We start from the raw sequence: 7,257 nt of genomic DNA, 5'->3' as shown, positions 1-7,257 counted from the left end.
CAGACCACATTTCGAAGGCAAGTCAAGGGAAAGAGAACAAAATATTACGGCGTTCTCAAAATTGTTTCCCTTTCATCTCCCTCTTTTCGTCGGTGGTCACGTAGGGTCATCAGCAGCAGCCAAAGAGCAACATGGAACAGTGGCTGCGATGATGTTAATTCAATTTTCCTAAAAACAAGCAGCCCACCCGCTTTTGGTGATAAATCTACCTTGGAATTATAATAACCAGATTAGCAAAAGTGTCTCGAGCCAGTGAACCTAAAAAACAAATGAAATCGGTGGTACGCTAAATCGGGACATGCGCTGTTAATTTCATTTCCTCTTTTTCATTACTTTTCTTACTGTTGTCATATGTGACTTAGTTTTTTATCTCTTTTCATTTGCCTCCGCTCCTTCCTGGCTTCCAAAACGTTATATATTGCTCTTATAATGTAGCCACCGCCCGTTCTAATTAAAACTACTGCCATTAAAACTCAGAAGCCATATTCCTTGAGATAAAATAAAGGCTTAAAGAAAACGTTTTGATTCAGCCATGAAAAAATAGCACTACTGAACACACATGCACAAAAAAGAGAGAGAGAGATAAACTGGCTCTGGCGGCAATCAACGAGACACTCAAACGTAGCATCGCAGCAACGTACAACTAATTAGAGTCCCGCATTCGCTCGTCTCTACGTGTACCGGGGTGTCATGCCTTACGAGTAATTTCCACGCTTACGATGACAGAGCGGTTTCTGAAAGCGCTGAGCAGAGGTGGTCAGCGCTTTTAAATGGTCCGCTTTTGTCGGACCATTTAATTAGAACCAATCGTTTGTTTCCCGCTTACTGCGCTCGCCGTCATTTGACCCTCTGTCTGCTTCGCGCTACATTTTATACTGTTCTCTTCATTGCGTTTTCTACTCAGCCTTCACGAGCAGCAAGATTTGGCCCACCATCTGCCCTTCTGCGCCCCCGCGTAGTGCCTCGGCTGGAGTACGCAGTGTGGGAACAATTCAAGCGTCTTCCATCATCTCGATTGCATGTCCTCAACGTGGCGACGTTACACGCCCGTCGCTGTCACACATCCTGCTACTGCGGCACTGCCTCCTACCCAAGGGAACTGGCTGCGAGCATTCTTTTTGCTACCTATCGGAACTTTTCTTGCTTTTTCCAAGCGATGAGAAACGGGAATCGCGCTTCATGCGCAATCGCTGGATCAGTGTCTGACCTTTCAGACAGCGCTTGGCGACTGTTGTTAAACCGAGTATGGCAGATGGGCATGCGCTGGAGCAGTTCGGTCTTAAACAGGAGCGATAAACTGTGTTTTCGCATCTCCGTTCATGCCGATACAAGTGATCTGGAAAAGCTGGTGGTGCAGATGGGCAACCGTTTTTTTCAAAACTATAAACTCAATCTATAAATTAATCCTTTCTCATTGGCAATAGACAATATTCCTGCTGTGAGGCAGAGTAATTACTGGAAACCAGATTTTGAGGCATTATAATTTGGGTTTTAGGCGTCTAGAACAGGCACTACCTGACTCATTTTAGGCATGGTAGGGAGCTGTATTTGGCCCTACAATTTGTTTGCAAACGAGAACCTGTTCTATGTGTCGAATGTGTGTAGCCTATTTTTATGGTAAGAAAATTGGCGTATAGCGCTCACTTGTGAATGTCTGAAAGGCAACCACTATATTATGCAAGTTATCACTTCACAGTGCTACTTGCTGGTAACATGATACGCTGCTTTTGTCAATCCGCATATTGCAGCCAACTGGTTGTGACAAGTTGAGCTCGTAGTGTACATTTATTGGCCAAACCTTCCTGCTTACATTCACGCATCAAGTGGAACATGGAGGAAAAACACTACATACACTGGGAAAGCTACAAAACGGTCAATAAGAGAAGCTGAAAATCAGTGAATTCAACTCTACAAACGTTCAAGTAAAAAAAAAACGGTGTTAGTTATAAGAATAGCAACCCACGATTATCATATATAGGAGCCTCTTATCACTCAGAATAAGCCTGTACATATGTTGAAACCAAGCGCTTTACATCGACAGAAATTAATTGGAACTGGTTCTGTATTTCTGCATGTTTGACTTGTTGAGGTAGACTTTGATTTTGCAGTGACCGCATGTCAAACCCTCCATAATTTCCTTGGGCAGAAAAAACATTACAATAATCGCCTGTCTAAAAGAGACTGCAACTTTGCAGAAACATTTACGGCAGCTGCTGGAACGCTCAAGGGATGCATTAAACTGGTGCTGCGGTGGCGTCATGACTCGCGAACTGTTGACAAGAACGCTTCCTTAACCGCTTTTTGTGTATCGCTATGAATTTATTCCTCGCATTGTTTTTTTTTACATTTTTATCACACGTTGAACAAGACCATCGTGTATCTTCTCACATACACCTAACTAAGTTTCCTTGCGAGTATGTTGATTTAGACGCGTCGCCACTGGTTTGCTGTCTCGGTACAACCACAATGAAGCGGAGGCGCCGCAAACGAATGCCGCAGAGCGTACCTCAACAGTTCTTCCACTTGAATTTGGTGATTTTCGCCGAAAAATACGCACAACGCAGTCCACAGATAACAACATTACTAAGCTACAGTCTGCAGTAAATCTTTCTCGAAATGCTGCACATTTTCCTCTCGAATTCCTTGTGATGTGTCATAACGATTTACATGTCCACTGCCTAAGGAGGAGGCTAGTGGGCATTTTTTTCTCTGGCATTGCTAATCAATGTCAGGGCGATGGTGATCATGCCCTCAAAACCTCGTCTGAAGTTGACAACGGAATAATTAACTTACCAGGTCCCATTACCTGGTACATTACCATTTGCAACCGCGTCTGCCGAAGTATCTAAGTGTGCTTTCGAAAAAAAAGGACTCGTGGAGCAATATTTCCATGAGCTAAAAGCGAAAATCGGCACATACGTCCAGAAATAGAAACAATAGGCTTTTATAGTTGCAATAAAGACAGTGCTTAACCACTTCTTAACCCATAATTTGTAGTCCTACGACCAAACACCAACATGGTGGAACCCTGCCGCACTGGATGAAAGGGGCATGTGCCTTCATTACGGCCTACCGAAATATCAAGTTTGCATCGCGATTATAACTTATCATTTGTGAGTATTTTGATAGCTCGAAGTACCTTTAACCAACGATTGGGATGTCTGACGGTTGATCAAAAACACATGGTAGTACGCAAACTTCTTTAAGGCAGCCGACTCCTATAAAGTAACTTGACCTAAATGTTCAACTTACCCATCTTTCGTTCCTTTTTTTCTTTTTTTTTTCTTTGAAGGGTAGGCACTTGGGCATGTTAGTAGTCAATGTTTAAAATAAGGCAGCGGGAGAAAAAAGTACAAAGGAAGAAAGACGCAAAAGTCGGGAAGTAGTAGGGAGTATACTGAGCTAGGGGCAGAAACCTAGAGGCCGCTTGGTCTGACAGGGGCAGTTGCGCCTGTTGATGGTCCACACAGATTGACAGATACACTTACGTTTCCTACAGGTCATTTTCGTAGGCTCTACAAACATACTGTGACATACCTTTTGCATGCAAGCTGCCCTAAGAGCTAATTACCATTACGTTACATATACATCTGACGAATTTGAAATGCAAGACAAAACGTTGCATACGAATAACCTCCGCAAGTGATAAGACCAGACAAATACCGAGGCCCCAGCACTTTGCATATTACACCTTAACTTGAATATCAATGCACTGTGATGGCTTTTCTCTCAGCGTTTATAGTGCTGTCTTATCCAACTATATTTTCTTCAATGCAAGTTACCTACATCGGTAGCAGGCCAATGCAGACGAGGCGTACAAAAAGCTGCTTTCTGATCATTCTGTTGTATATGTATTTTCTTTCAATCATAAAACTGGCCCGGCTATGTGATGACCCATGTGTGGAAAATGGTTGCGATCTGGATGATAACTTACAACCCAAAGGTCAGCAAGTGCGCCAGCTCATTGTGGTAGTGCCTGCATTAAACAGGGCTGCATTGTGTGCATTTATTTGACGCTGTTTGCTAGTTTTTTTTACACACGCCTTGCAAAAAGTCTATTAATTTAAAAAGGGGAACACAATATCTTGCTTTTAAAACTTTTATTTTCTCTAAAGAAGCCGCCATGACTTGGACATTTCCTTCGCGAAAATTCCAACCTACCGAAAATCCAACCTGCTCACGTGATTTTCACATTCCACAGGCGCTATAGTTTTATTTATTTATTTAGATTTTGAGCACCTGTGTTGATAAATGCCATGTGTAGTGAAAGGGTAGGTGAATTTGGAGCAGGATGAAGGCGTGCCACCACAAATTTTTTCAAGAGTTCTCCTCTCCTTCTAAAGCCTAAAAAAAGGTTTATAAGCTTTAAGTTGACGCAGCGAGTTCAGCAGCAGACATCTATTCTTGAAAGGTATCAGGGAGAACCGAAGGTGGGAGTTTGTGTGGGCACTAAATGCGTAGTTCCGCATTCGCAGTGAAATCCCATGACGTGTATAAGATGGTCACTTCGACGCCCTACGGGGTTGTATAAGCCCTGTCAACAAGGACCCCGCAACCTTCCATAGTTCAGGTTAGATTTTACATTTGACCACGTTCAAGGTACTGGCCCGTTTTTAGGGCGTGTTTATGGTACTTGTCTTCCTGTCGAGTGCTCTGACAGCTTTACTGCGACAATTACAACACTCAGTGATTTGCAATGGAACATCAGATTAAACTCTCAACGAAATGGGCATTTTCTTTTGCTACGCGTGACGTTCTTTAATAGAAAATTTACCTCTTACTTACCCAGATTGCTTTATAATAAACATAATTATTTAATCCATTCTTACGTTTTATCAGTGTCATTGAACTTCTTACAGCTCTGCCGTGAAGTTGAGCTAGTAGACCCATATCGCACTAAAATTAAAAGAAAATACACACTTTCGATCCCACCGTTTTTTAACTACGTGAACTCAAGTCATGCGTCAGAAAAGAAAGGACAGTAGCACAAACTATTACAGGTGAAGAATTTTCAGAGCAGCCTTCGTAACACCATTCGCACCCGCCACGGTTCCTTAGGGGCTATGGTGTTCGGCTGCTAAGCACGAGGTCGCAGGATCGAATCCCGGAAACGATGGCCTCATTTCAGTGGAGGCGAAATGCAGCGACACCCGTGTACATTGATTTAGTTTCACGTTAAAGAATCCCCGGTGGTCGAAATTTCTCGAGTACCCCGCTATGACATGCCTTGTAATCAGACCGTGGTTTTGGCACGTGAATCCCCAAAATTTAATTTTTTAACGCCGTTCACCGCATTATAATATTCAGCGAAACAAGTTTTAAATGGCATCTTCAAAGCAGTATACTCCTGTTGCACCGATCACGTGTTGCCACATTACTTTTTCTTGTAAGCGGTCATATAGAAGTAGAAATTGTCATGCCTTTATATAAGGCCTCTCCGTGCTCCTGCCTTCCAATTAAGGCGCTTAAATTCACGCTCTCGCCATAGTTGGTAAATGGGCCCGGTCGTGTCGTTACGAGTTCTTGTATGCCCTCATGGACCGCTGCATGTCGTTTCCGAGACAATTGCTGCTTCCGAGAACAATAGCGGTCTACAAAATTTTAATAACCCGTAGACTGAACCTTTCTGGTGAGTTCAAGCACTTTTGTATGTCGTAAGTGCTTCTGACTAATTTTCCACATGACAAATGCTTCATTAGCGCTCCGAGGAAATAATTGTGTGCTGAATATCATATATGAACGTTTGAAGAGTTGGATTTGCACGGCTTGTTTGGGTAGTGACTTGAAGGCTGGAATAAAATAGCACCGCTATGATTATATCATTAGAAAATCGGTAGGCTATGTCGATCGCGAAGCCGCAGCAGGGTACATGACACGTTTTGTGCATCCTACTGAGGTTGTTATAGATCTAGCACACAGAAATTACGTAAAGAAATATACAAGTGACATTTATTCACGCATCACAAAGCGCGCATGCTTAATTTATATAGCTTGTGTAAATCCTAAGGTATAATCTTAATATCATGCTCGCTACCTATTATTACGGAGCCCGCCGGGGTAAGAGGTGGCTGGAGCGAACTGACCTCCATCTTTCTTGTTGCCTGAGTCTCTTCACGCTATTTCTGTACCCTTTACGTCGAACGTGGTGGCGCCATAGCCGAGGACCTGTCAAATTTCTGTAAGAGATTGCTTACTTGCAAGCCTTACATACACTGATAAAGACCGGTACGAGTTCGATAAATTATACCTACTACGACCGAGTGAGCGCTTTCACATGCGACCACCTTGTTCTCGGATAGACAAACGTCCGGCTCAGTTAACACTCTCTGAACGCCGAGCAAGGGGCTAAATTTAGCTCTGATTGCATCACACGTGGTGCGACAACATCGCCATTTGCACACGTGACACGTTCTTGAACAAGTAGTGGCTTCGTTCCGCTACGCATTAGCAAAGTAAGGAGCGTTGGTAGGACAGTTGCAAGGAAATATGCGATATTATTGTAAGATGTATTCAGAATCAGAATCAGAATCAAAAATTCATTATTAGAAGTTGGGTCACAATTACAAGTACTTAGTATGCAGAAGGAGGTCCCATAGTCAAAGACTGTATCGGGACCTCCTGTACAAGAACAGTTATTGTAGTTAACACCTAAAAGCACCAACAGCACATAATAAGGAAGTATACAAGTAACAAGAAAAGAGCGGTTACAGAACAAAACACATGATTGATTACAAAAAATAACAAGGTTTAGCATATCTCGTGGTAGCAGCCAAATTGGGCGCGAACAAAATACCAGCAGTTTATTTACAACAACAAAAAGAAAAAAAGAGGAAGAAGAAAAGAGAAGAAAAAGGCGAACAATGACCGACTACAGTAATCCTTGTCGTTAATCTGTCAATAAAACATGCATTTTTAGTTTTCTTTTAATATGTGATAAAGATCTTGTGTTTTTTTATTGTGAAAGGAAGCGTGTTCCATATTGATATGGAAGAGAATTCTACAGTCTGTTTACCATAGTTAGTACGGATTCTTGGTAAAAGAAAATTGTTATTCAACGCAAATCTGGTGGTACTATGAGTCATCAGGTTAGAAGGCGAAAATGGGATCGATGGTAGCTCATTATTCACAAATCTGTAGAAAAAAATACCTAGGTTGTATTTAGTGAGTCCAGATATGGTAAGTATGTTATTCCCGTGTAGTAGGGAAGTGGCATTAGAAAAGCGTGGGCTGTAAGTAATTATTCGTATGGCTCGGTTC

The sequence above is a fragment of the Dermacentor variabilis genome, chromosome 2 (assembly GCF_050947875.1).
Source record: "Dermacentor variabilis isolate Ectoservices chromosome 2, ASM5094787v1, whole genome shotgun sequence".
Classification (NCBI taxonomy): domain Eukaryota; kingdom Metazoa; phylum Arthropoda; class Arachnida; order Ixodida; family Ixodidae; genus Dermacentor; species Dermacentor variabilis.
The sequence above is the reverse complement of the archived record's forward strand: the minus strand, read 5'-3'. Positions refer to the sequence as shown.